Source organism: Oratosquilla oratoria, chromosome 32 (assembly GCF_046742065.1).
Source record: "Oratosquilla oratoria isolate Oo_2021 chromosome 32, ASM4674206v1, whole genome shotgun sequence".
Classification (NCBI taxonomy): Eukaryota; Metazoa; Arthropoda; class Malacostraca; order Stomatopoda; family Squillidae; genus Oratosquilla; species Oratosquilla oratoria.
This window is the reverse complement of record NC_134808.1, coordinates 12,660,304-12,672,499: the sequence shown is the minus strand read 5'-3', so window position 1 is coordinate 12,672,499 and position 12,196 is coordinate 12,660,304. Positions and strand designations below refer to the sequence as shown.

Sequence of the window (12,196 nt, the reverse complement as noted above, 5' to 3'; positions counted from 1 at the left end):
TCTTAAAGACCTGTATCAAGTCACCTCTGAGTCTACGCTTTTTTAGGGAAAACAGATTCATGTGTTTTAGTCGATTTTTGTATGATTTATTTTTGATATTTGGAATCAGTTTTGTGGCTCGCCGTTGTACTTTTTCCAGTCTGTCAATGTCTTTAATGAGATTCGGTGACCATACGGAAACAGCATATTCCAAATGTGGACGAACTAACGATTTATATAGCTTGTTAATGAGTGATGGACTTTTGAAATCAAAAGATCGCGCAATCAGTCCCAGAACCTTATTTGCTTTCTCAGAGGCTGAAATACACTGCTTGGATGATTTGAGGTTGTTACTGATAATTACGCCAAGATCTTTTTCACTATCCACTTTTGTTAAGGAATTACCAAATAACTTGTAATCATACTTACTGTTATTTTTACCTATGTGCATTACCTTGCATTTACTTAGTGTTAAATTTCATTAGCCACTTTTCAGACCATTGCTGTAATTTATCTAAATCTTCTTGAATATCTAATTGGTTTGAGTGATCATTTGCCACTCCGCACAGTTTTGTATCATCAGCAAATTTGGAAACAGCATGGTCTATATCATTTATATATACTATGAATAGAAGTGGCCCAAGAACGGAACCCTGAGGAACTCCACTTGCAACACTTTTCCATCCAGAAGTTTTTCCATTTAAAACAACTCTCTGTTTTCTACCATTCAACCAATTACTAGTCCAACCTAATAGGCTACCACTTATTCCATGCAAAGCTAATTTAGTAAGTAGTCTTTCGTGTGGGACTTGAAATTATCAAGTTTATATAAACCTAAATTTACATTCATAAAGTTATTAAAAGAATTTTAATCAAACTAGATTCAATAATGTTTCTATCTAGCAAAGAACTACAATAGACAATTTCTTCAGAATTATTCCAATCAATGGGATGGTTCCAATCTCTAACGTGTACAAAAATCCCACTGGACAATAGACCCGATCTCACACTATACCTGTGTTGATTGATTCTGGTAATTAACTCATTTCTAATTTGACCAATGTAGTATTTATCACACTTGTGACACGGAATGCTATAAACACAGCCTACCCCATCCTTGAAAATGTCTGAATAGATGAAAACGTTCGGATCAGTGTCTTATTTCCCAAGTGGTTTTCTGTGAATATATATATATATATGTATATATATACATACATATATATATATATATATATATATATGTATATCTATATATATTTGTGTGTATATATATATACCCCATCTTGGGTATTAGCTGCATGTTATTGTGGCAAAGTAGCATGCAGTTGATACTTTAGGGTCTATATGGGGTGCCCCTACAGACCAGAGCCACACATCATTTTGTCTGTAATAGAGGAAAACTCTGTTCATAGAGAAATTATGACACTTTTATACTACGACTATCCCTCCATTATGCTGTACCCCAACCCCTTGTTACTGTCCTGTACCATTTCTCTGAATATTCATTTCATTTTTTCGCCAACCCTGTGGTGGGGGAAGAGAACGCTACCACCAAGTCTTTCCACTTGAGTCATAAAAGGCGACAAAAAACGGGACGGGGGATGGGATTAGGAGTCCTCCTACCTGTAGCCCCAAAAGGGGACATTCCTAAAAAAAAGAAGTAAAAGGCATAAGAGAGTCTGGGAGTTTTTTAACCAGTACCCTAAGGTTTGGGTCTTTTAATGTGCATGGATGTGGTACAGATGAGAGTAAAAGGGAAGAGATAGGCAGTATGTTTGTGAGAAGATGGATGTGCTGGCTTTGAGTGAAACTAAAATGAAAGGAAAGGGCAACTGTGAGTTTGGGAGTGTAGCTGGGAGGTACTTAGGAGTGAAGAGGGGACGAGGGTGAGAAGGGGTGGCTATACTAGTGAGTGAAGAGATGAGTAAGCGAGTAGTGGAGTGGAAAGAGGTTTCATCAAGGTTGATGTGGATGAAGGTGAAGCTGGGAAAGGAGATGTGGGTGTTTTTGTAAGTGCATATGGACCTGGTAGTGAGAAGAGTGTAGAGGAAAGGGAGGCTTTTTGGGTAGATATAAATGAGTGCTTAGAGGGATTAGGGAGGAACGTCAATGTAGTAGTGTTGGGAGACCTTAATGCTAGGGTAGGAAATGAACTAATAAATGGAGTGGTTGGGAAATGTGCAGTTCCAGGAAAGAATTGTGGTGGAGAGTTGATGGTGGAGATATGTCTACAAAGGGAGTTGATGATAGCAAATACAGTGTTTTGGAAGAAAGTCGAGCATAAGTAAACATGGTACAGGGTGGTGGATGGAGCAATAATGGACTATGTAGTGTTAGATAGGAGTATAATAGGAAGAGTTAAGGATGTACATGTGCTAAGGGGAGAGAGTGGGGTAATATCAGATCATTTTCTGGAAGGTAAGTTGAAAGTGGAGGATAGATGGAGAAAGAGGAAAAGGGCAGAAGATAGGGAGGTGCTTAGAGTGAACTCTTTAAATGAAAAGGAAAAGGAGATGTAGTACAAGAACAAGCTCAGGAACTGAAGGGAGTGAAGGATAGAGTAGAACGGGAGTGGAGGAGGAATGGGGATGGTTCAAGGAGGGAGTCATAAGATGTGCAAAGATGGTGTATGGAACAAGAAGGATAGGAGGAAATAGAGGGAAGGGTAGTGAGTGGTGGGATGAGGAATCAAAGAAGGTTGTAGAAGAGAAGCGAGTTTTCATAGATTGGTCACAAAATAGGACGAGGGAATCATATGAGAGGTACAAAGTAAAGAGAAGTAAAGCATAAGTTAAAGGAGGCAAAGAGGAGAACAGATGTGAAATGGGGTAAGAGTATGACATAAAATTTTGAAAGTAATGAAAAGTTGTTTTGGAAAGAAATTAAGAGAGGAAGAGGAGGCAAATCAAGTACAGAAGAAAAGGAAAAAGGTGCAGATGGAGAGATAATAATGGAAGAGAAGGCAGTAAGGGGAAGATGGGCAGAGTATTTTAAGGAGTTGCTAAATGTGAAAGAGGATAAGGAGGGAAAGATAGTTGCAGAGGGAAGTGCTGAGAAAATAACCGTGATTAGTGAGGAAAATGGAGAAAAAAGGATGGATGAAGTGAAGGCAGTTAAGATGATGAGAGCAGGTAAGGCACCTGGTCTGGATGGATGCCATGCAGAATGTCTAAAAAAAAAAAAGGAAGGTACAGTGATGGTGGACTGGCTGGTGAGGTTATTTAATGTTTGCTGGAGAAAGGGTAGAGTGGGGGAGTACCTGTATAGTTTCACTTTACAAGGGAAAGTGGGACAAGTGTGAGTGTAGTTTCAGAGGGATTAGTTTGTTGAGTGTAGTTGGGAAGGCTTATAGGAGGATCTTGATTGAGAGGATTAGAAGAGGAACAGAAGGAGTAATTGGAGAGGAACAGTGTGGGTTTAGGACAAGTAGAGGTTGAGTAGATATGATTTTTGTGGTAGGGGAAATATGTGAGAAAGCTATAGGAAAAGGTAAAGGTGTTTTTTGGGCTTTTATGGATCTGGAAAAGGCTTATGACAGGGTAGACAAGAAGGCACTGTGGGAGGTATTGCAAATGTACGGGATAGGAGGAAAGCTTCTAGGACCTGTCAAGAGTTTTTACAAGAGTAGTAGAGCATGTGTCAGCATTAGAAATGGAGCGAGTGAGTGGCTCAAGGTAAAGGTGGGACTTCGTCAGGGATGTGTTTTGTCACTCCTGGCTGTTCAAATTATACATAGATGGGGTGGTACGAGAGGTAAATGCAAGAGTGGTGGGTCAGGGATTGGAGATGTTTAAAGAAAATGGAGGGATTGAGGAAGCTGGTGACAGAATTTGGGAGTGTGAAAGAAGAAAGTTCAAGATAAATGTGGGTAAATGTAAGGTGATGAGATGTACAAGGGGTGAAAGTGGTAGTAGACTGGAAGTGAGCATAAAGGGTAAGTGACAGGGGGAAGTGGACAGTTTTAGATACTTTTTTGTGAATGTGGCAGAAGAGGGTGGAGTGGAGGTACAATGTAGATTGAGAGAAGTGAGTAAATGCCTTGGTGGATTAAAAAGTGTAATGAAGAATAGACATTTGGAAATGATGAGGATGTCTTCCGTGTCTTGTAGTAGATGACGAGGTCAATTTTTAAAGCCGGGTCGGTGGGTGTGACATTCTTGTAGATTGTATTGTATTCCCTCAGGAATATAATCTACAAGAATGTCACACCCACCGACCCGGCTTTAAAAATTGACCTCGTCATCTACTACAAGACACGGAAGACATCCAACTTGGTCATAAAGAACAGCTGCCTACCCAAGACAAGTGATATGCAAGAGGTGAATACCGTGTACGAACACACATGCTCCAGTGGCAACTGCAGTCGCCCTAACTCCAAGTACATCGGCGTAACCACCACAACACTGTCGAAGAGGATCTCAGCCCATTTGCAGGACGGCGCCATAAGGAGGCATTACCTGTACGAACATGGGCTCGTACTCAAAAGGCACCACATGGAAAACAACACCACCACCATCATCGAGAGAAACAACGACACCAGACGACTAAGAATGACAGAAGCGGTGCTCATTTTCAACCAAAAACCCGCTATCAACATCCAGCAACAGCCCGAAATGTCTTTACCAACCAGAAGGCAGAGAATGATTCCCGTGCGCTGATTGGCTGACTCCACCGCCCCGGGCACTGCCCGGTGATCCACTCCCCACCGCTATATACCGTCCCATAGCCACTTCGATTCATTCTCCGTCATCAATTTGACCAGCCCACACCTCCTGAAGATGGCCAGTTAAGGCCGAAAGACGTCTCGAGAGATATACACCATGGACTTCAGCAATCTGCTTAAGAACCTGCTTCCAGACGACCGCACGTTGGTGCGCAACTTAGAAAAGCATTTCTACAAGCATAATAATGCTATCGCAGCTGTTGACTTCAACAACGCATGCATCATAAATGGCCTCCTTCCAAAATATATATATATATATATATACATATATACATATACATATACAGTACATATATCATATACACATATATATATATATATATTATATATATATATATATATGTAAATATGTAAATATATATATGTAAATATATATATATATAATATATATATATATATATATATATATATATATATATATACAGACGCTCCTCTACTTACGTTCATTCGTTTTACGTTTTTTTTCGATTTTACGTTTGGACTGTAAAAAAAAAAAAACATTTCGAGTGAATTTTTTAGTTTAGCGCACTCTCCGTAGTTCAAACGATACTTACGCATGATGCTGCGTCCATTGTTTACATGGCACAAACAACAGACTGAATGTGCCTTGCCTCCTCCTCCTCCTCCCCCTCCTCCACCATCTCAATTTATGTTGCTTGAATTTAATTTATTTGAAATTAATGTTGTTATTCTACAATGTTATGTTTATAATTAATGATTTAGGGGTGTTTTATAAGATACGGTAATAGAATTTATGGATGTATAGTAAAGTAACAACTTACGTTCATTTTCACGTTACGTACGGCCGTTCGGAACCTAACTAAAACGTAAATTGAGGAGCGTCTGTATATATATATATAATATATATATGTATATGTATATATATATATATATAGATATAGATATATATATATATATATATACAGACGCTCCTCAACTAACGTTTTAGTTACGTTCCGAACGGCCGAACGTAAGTTGTTACTCTACGTTCTAGTAATGTATGACCGTTCATACTGTACTATACATCCGTAAATTCTGTTACCGTATCTTATAAAACACCCCTAAATCATTAATTATACACATAACATTGTAAAATACAGTAAACTTCCACTTATCCGAACTCCAAGGGGGATTAGAAATGTCCGATTAACCGAAATGTTCGGTTAATCCGACTTTGTGTGTTTCATTCCCGTAGAGTTTGTGCGGTAACGTCCGCTGCAATATTCTTTCTTGTAAACTTAACATACGCATGGAAATGCTTATAATAGTTCATAAACATATTCTATAGAGTATAAACAGCCGATCAGGTGTAAACATGGAGTGTGCTGCCACCGTGTGAGCACTTGGTGAAGCTTGCGGGGGTGGCGGAAGAGGCGGCGGGGTGTTTGAATGTTCGGTTGAGATCCAAATAAGTTCGGTTGAAGTGATGGCTACCGTATTGAGAAAATGTTCGGTTAATGCGATTATTCGGTTAAAACGCTTTTGGATAAGCGCGAGTTTACTGTAACATTAATTTCAAATAAATTAAATTCAAGCAACATAAATTGAAATGGTGGAGGAGGAGGCAAGGCATATTCAGTCTGTCGTTTGTGTCATGTAAACAATGGACGCAGCGTCATGCGTAAGTATCATTTGAACTACGGAGAGTGCGCTAAACAAAAAAATTCATTAAAAAAAAAAAAAAATCATTTTTTTTTACAGTCAGTTCAAACGTAAAATCGAAAAAACGTAAAACAAATGAACGTAAGTAGAGGAGCATCTGTATATATATATGTATACATATGTATGTGTATATATATATGTATGTGTATATATATGTATATGTATATATATATATATGTACAGGTAGTCGACTTACGACCTAGGCGACTTACGACTGATCGACTTTACGACCACGAGATTGTGTAATAATATCTAACATTTAATAGAGTAATAGAATTGCAATGTTATGCCTGGCAATGCAGTACAATTACTTTGCACGCCACGAGACGCGAGTACGATAGTTTTGGCAGGTTACTGGCAGCGTCAGCTTCCCTCTCATTCAGGAGCATGTGGTATTTCTGACTTCATTCATGACAAGGATTATATCTTTAATTTTTTTGTGCTTGAAACCCCCATGAAGATGTCTAAAAGAAAATTATCTTTAGATATTTCCAAGCCTGCCAAGAAACAAAGAAAGGTTATTGAACTTGACACGAAAATGAAAGTGATAAAACATTATGAAGGAAGGAAGAAAGTTATGTGATAGCACGTGAACTTCAGTTATCACATTCTAGTGTCGATAATTTTAAAAGACAAAGAGAGGATCTCAATTTTGCCTTGGATTTTATATTTTAATATGTTTTGCAATTAATAAAATGTAACAGTAAAACTTTTTTATGCCTAGTCTGTTGTCGATAACAATATGTTCAGTACAGCATTTTGTATTTTTATGTTTTGCAATATTTTTGGTATAGTACGTAAACGAAAACAATGTTTTGAAATATTTTTTTCCTAATTTTGCCTTGCATTATGTATTTTTATGTTTTGCAATTAATAAAATGTAACAGTAAACTTTGTTAGCCTAGTCTGTTGTCGATAACAATATTTTCGGTACAGTACGTAAATGAAAAGAATGTGTTTTGAAATATTTTTTTCCTAATTTTGCCTTGCATTTAGTATTTTTAATTTTTTGCAATTAATAAGATGTAAATTATACAGTACAATGATTTTAATTTAACCAACAAAAAAGTATTTGTAGGTCAAAGATGACAGGGCTTTATTCAGTATGCGTAGGCCTAGGCTACGTTTCCTAACGACAATTATAAAAAGAATAATAAATATTAAACAATGTAGCTCAAAGATGATAACATTTTATTCAGTATGCATACGTTTCCTAAAGAAAATCTGATGATAGAATAATAAAAATTTTAAAAAATATAGTATTAAATATCATGGGTCAAAGATGATAGGATTTTATTCAGTATGCTACGTTTCTCAAAGAAAATCAGATAAAATTATAAAAAAGGTTTAAAAAATACTATACAACATAGTTGAAAGATGCTAAGATTATTTCAGTATGCTAAATATAGAATATACATGTATACAGTAACAAAAATAATATTTAAAGGGTAATATATACCGTATATATATAAATTCCGACTTGCGTCCAGATCGACTTACGACCTGTCTGTCGGAACCGAACTCAGTCGTAAGGCTTTTTCCCCCTTACAAGGGAGGTAGCCAAAAAGGAAAGGCATAAAATCATTCCCACCCATTTCATCCTTGAATACATTCCACACCCCTCCACCCTCCCTCTTACCTTTGCACCTCCTGGATGACGGGTCATCCCTGCACCTTGTCCACTACCCTGGGTCAGAAGCAGTGTCGCAAGACACAGCACATCCACAGCAAGGCCGCTTCATTAGATCGGCGACCCCCGTCTCCGTCCCCCCATGTATAAAAGGAGAAGACGGGGAGAAATCCCTTCGGGCTGCGTCAAATTTTGCTCACACATACTACCTCACCCCCCATCCCCCCGCCCATTCCACCTCATGCATCACAACATCATCCATATACAACCATTCTCCATTCACCCCTGTCTTCTGTCCTCTCCCATCCTTCCTCAACAGACATTCCCCTCTTCCCCAAAGCCCCCTTTACCCCATCCATCCACCTCATCCTAGGACGTCTCCTCATGTTCACTCCCCCCACATCTGCCTTCCACACCTCTTTTACTAGTCTTTCTTCTCTTATTCTTTCCATGTGTCCAAACCATCCTAATACTCTTTCATCAACCCTATCTCCCAACTCCCTTTCCACCCCCGTTCTTCTCCTCATTTCTCACTCTATCCAGCCTAGTAACCCCCATCATACTTCTCAGACACCTCATCTCAAACTCCTTCTCTCTTCCTCTCTCATGTTCCATGTTTCTGCCCCATACAGTGCTGTTGGCACAATCACTCCTTCATATAGTCTCCTCTTAGCATCCATTCCCAAATTTCTATTCCTCATTACACTCTTCAATCCACCAAAGCATTTACTCGCTTCTCTCAATCTACATTCTACCTCCACCTTCACTCCACCTTTTCCTGCCACAATTGCACCCAAGTATCTAAAACTATCCACTTCCTCCAGTCGCTCTCCCTTAATGCTCACTTCCAGTCTACTACCACTTTCACCCCTTGTACATCTCATCACCTTACTTTTACCCACATTTATCTTTAGTTTTCTTCTATCACATACTCTCCCAAACCCTGTCACCAACTTCCTCAATCCCTCCTCTGATCATGCCACAAGTGCAGTGTCGTCCGCAAACAACAGTTGGCTCACCTCCCACTTTCCTCCATTTTCTTTAACCATCTCCAATCCCTAACCCACTACCCTTGCATTTACCTCTCGCACTACCCCATCCATGTATAAGTTGAACAGCCAGGGCAACATAACGCATCCTTGACAAAGTCCCACTCACTCTCTCCATTTCTAATCCTGACACAAGCTCTACTACTCTCATAAAAACTCTTGACAGCTCCTAGAAGCTTTCCTCCTATCCCGTATATCTGCATAACCTCCCACAGTGCCTTTCTGTCTACCCTATCGTAAGCCTTTTCCAGATCCATAAAAGCCCAAAAAACATCCTTCCCCTTTCCTATAGCTTTCTCACATATTTGTCTTACCACAAAGATCTGATCTACACAACCTCTACCCGTCCTAAATCCACACTGTTCCTCACCAATTACTCCCTCTGTTCCTCTCCTAATCCTCTCAATCAAGATCCTCCCATAAGCCTTCCCAACTACACTTATGGGGATTGTCCATTAGAAAATTGAACTTTTTTAGTTTGGGATGAAAGTGGCTGAGATTTTTTCCTAGTAACTGTCTTGTCTCAGAGAAGATACCACCGAGTTTTTTTACATTGTGATTTTTTTTTTTTTTTTTTTTCGAGGGGTAATTTTTGAAAATTTTGAAATTGATTCAGAGGATAGACCTTTGACTGGATATTGATTTTTTTTTTTTCTTTATAATGGGCTAGGATAGATGAAGAAACAGGCAGAATTATGATGTTCTGATCATTCTGTTATGATAAAAAAAATGCAAAGTTGATGAAAAAAGCAAAAAAAAAAAGAAAAAAAAAATTATGAAAAAATCCGACTAGTCCTTGACAGGACATAAATCTGCCTCCAAATGTTCTCCCAATTATGCTGAATCCGAAAAGGATTTGCAGTTAAAAATCAGTGAAGGCGTTTTGGATATGAATCAAGTTAAATGTGCAAAAATCAAGTTTTTCAGGAATGAGTGTCATAGTTTTTTTGTTCATGGTTACTGGTCCCCTTTCATCATTTAGGATGTTATGGTGTTGAAAGGGTATCATAGGCACAACCCTACTCTTTGTTGCCAGCTTTTGATTAATTACAGGTTTATATGATGAATCCAGTTAGTATCCACCAGGGTTATATTGCACTTTTCCCTTTCTTGGCGCGATGCATCTTTGGCGACAGACGATCTTTATCTGCCATCCTAAGCTGTTTTATGGCATCACTGGTTGTTGTCCCTCTTGCTGATGGCATATATGCAAGTTCATAACCAAAGATGTGGTTCAGAACTGCAACTTGAGCACAGAATTGAACTATAGCTGCTGATGCAAACTTCCTCTTTGAACTCAAAGCCCAGATCTTTGCATGGAAGCTTTCATTTTGGTTTTGTGTCCTTCCCTTGAGGCATTTCTCTAAAAGCTCTGTAGAGGTGAGGTCTTGATATATTGCCAGGATGGATTTCCGCTTCTCAGTGGGAATCTTCGCCAGGAACGGCTTCTTGACTCTGTGAGACTCGGGTTCCTCTTGCCTGGCTAGTGCTCTCTGCAAAAAAACACCACGAGTCTTCTCCCTTAGGACAGTAAGAATGCAATGACTTCTCATCTGTGCTGACAGATGGCAGGTAGGAGGCCATAATAGCTTTACGCATTGTCTGAACGTCAGTATTCACACAATCACATATTGCCTTCCCATAATACTGTGTCAACTGTCACAGCATCTGTCAACATATTAGCTCATATGCTATTATTTATCATACAAAAGCATAAATATTGTGCAAAAAACAAAGCTTCTTTTGTTAGCAAATATATGTAACAACAGAAAACATAATATGTAGTACGCAGCGCACACGATCCAGCCACAGTAGGGTGGGGGGGTACTGTATTATTTTTTTTTTTATAGTAAAAATCAAGATACAGCTTCCATACTCAGCCACGAGATAGCTTATGAGCAACACTTTTAGAGGAAATATTTTCAGAATTTCGTTTTTTTTTTTTTTTTTCGTGATTTTCTGATGGACGACCCCCTTAACAAGCTAATCCCTCTGAAACTACTACATTCACACTTGTCCCCTTTTCCCTTGTAAAGTGCAACTATACAGGCACTCCTCCAGTCCTCCGGCACTCTACCCTCTCTCCAGCAAACATTAAATAACCTCACCAACCAGTCCACCATCACTGTACCTCCTTTTTTTAGACATTCTGCATGGCATCCATCCAGACCAGGTGTCTTACCTGCTTTCATCATCTTAACAACTGCCTTCACTTCATCCTTCCTTATTTCTCCTCCATTTTCCTCACTCATCACTCTCATTTTCTTAGCATTTGCCACTGCAATTATCTTTCCCTCCCTATCCTCCTTTACATTTAGCAACTCCCTAAAATATTCTGCCCATCTTCCCATTACTGCCTTCTCTTCCATTATCATCTCTCCTTCTGCACCTTTTACCTTTTCTTCTCTACCTGATTCGCCTCCTCTTCCTCTCTTAATTTCTTTCCAAAACATCTTTTTATTACTTTCAAAAATTTCTGTCATACTCTTACCCCACTTCACATCTGCTCTCCTCTTTGCCTCCTTTACCTTTTGCTTTACTTCTCTTTTCTTTTCTTTGTACCTCTCATATGACTCCCTCATCCTATTTTGTAACCAAAGGCTTTTCCCCCAACACGGGGGTGGGGGTGGGGGGTGTTAGCCAAAAAGAAAAAGGCACAGAAACCACTCCCACCCATTCCATTTCCTATATATTCCACTCCCCTCCACCCTCCTTCTTATCTTGGCACCTCTTAGATGACGAGTCATCCCTGCATCCTGTCCACTGCCCTGGGTCAGAAGCAGTGTCGCAAGACACAGTACATCCACAGCAAGGCCGCTTCAGAAATTTGGCGATCCCCCCTCTCCGTCCCCTCATGCAGAAAAGAAGACGGGGAGAAATCCCTTTGGGCTGCGTTAAATTTTTCTCATACATACTTCCTCACCCCCCCATCCCCCACCCACTCCCCCTCATGCATCACAGCATCATCTATACACAACCACTCTCCATTCACCCCTATCTTCTGTCCTCTCCTGTCCTTCCTCCACAGACATTCCTCTCTTTTGTAATGCCCCTTTCACCCCATCCATCCATCTCATCCTAGGACGCCCCCTCATATTCACTCATTCCACCTCTGCCTTCCACACTTCTTTTACTAATCTTTCTTTACTCATT

The 12,196-nt window shown here is 39.4% G+C and overlaps 1 protein-coding gene across 3 annotated transcripts in view; it reads right to left on the bottom strand.

The window, feature by feature from the left end:
• LOC143041776 (WD repeat-containing protein 46-like) overlaps window positions 1-12,196 on the bottom strand; it is a 102,211-nt gene that overhangs the window by 42,369 nt on the left and 47,646 nt on the right. The gene's annotated exons all lie outside the window — the stretch shown is intronic.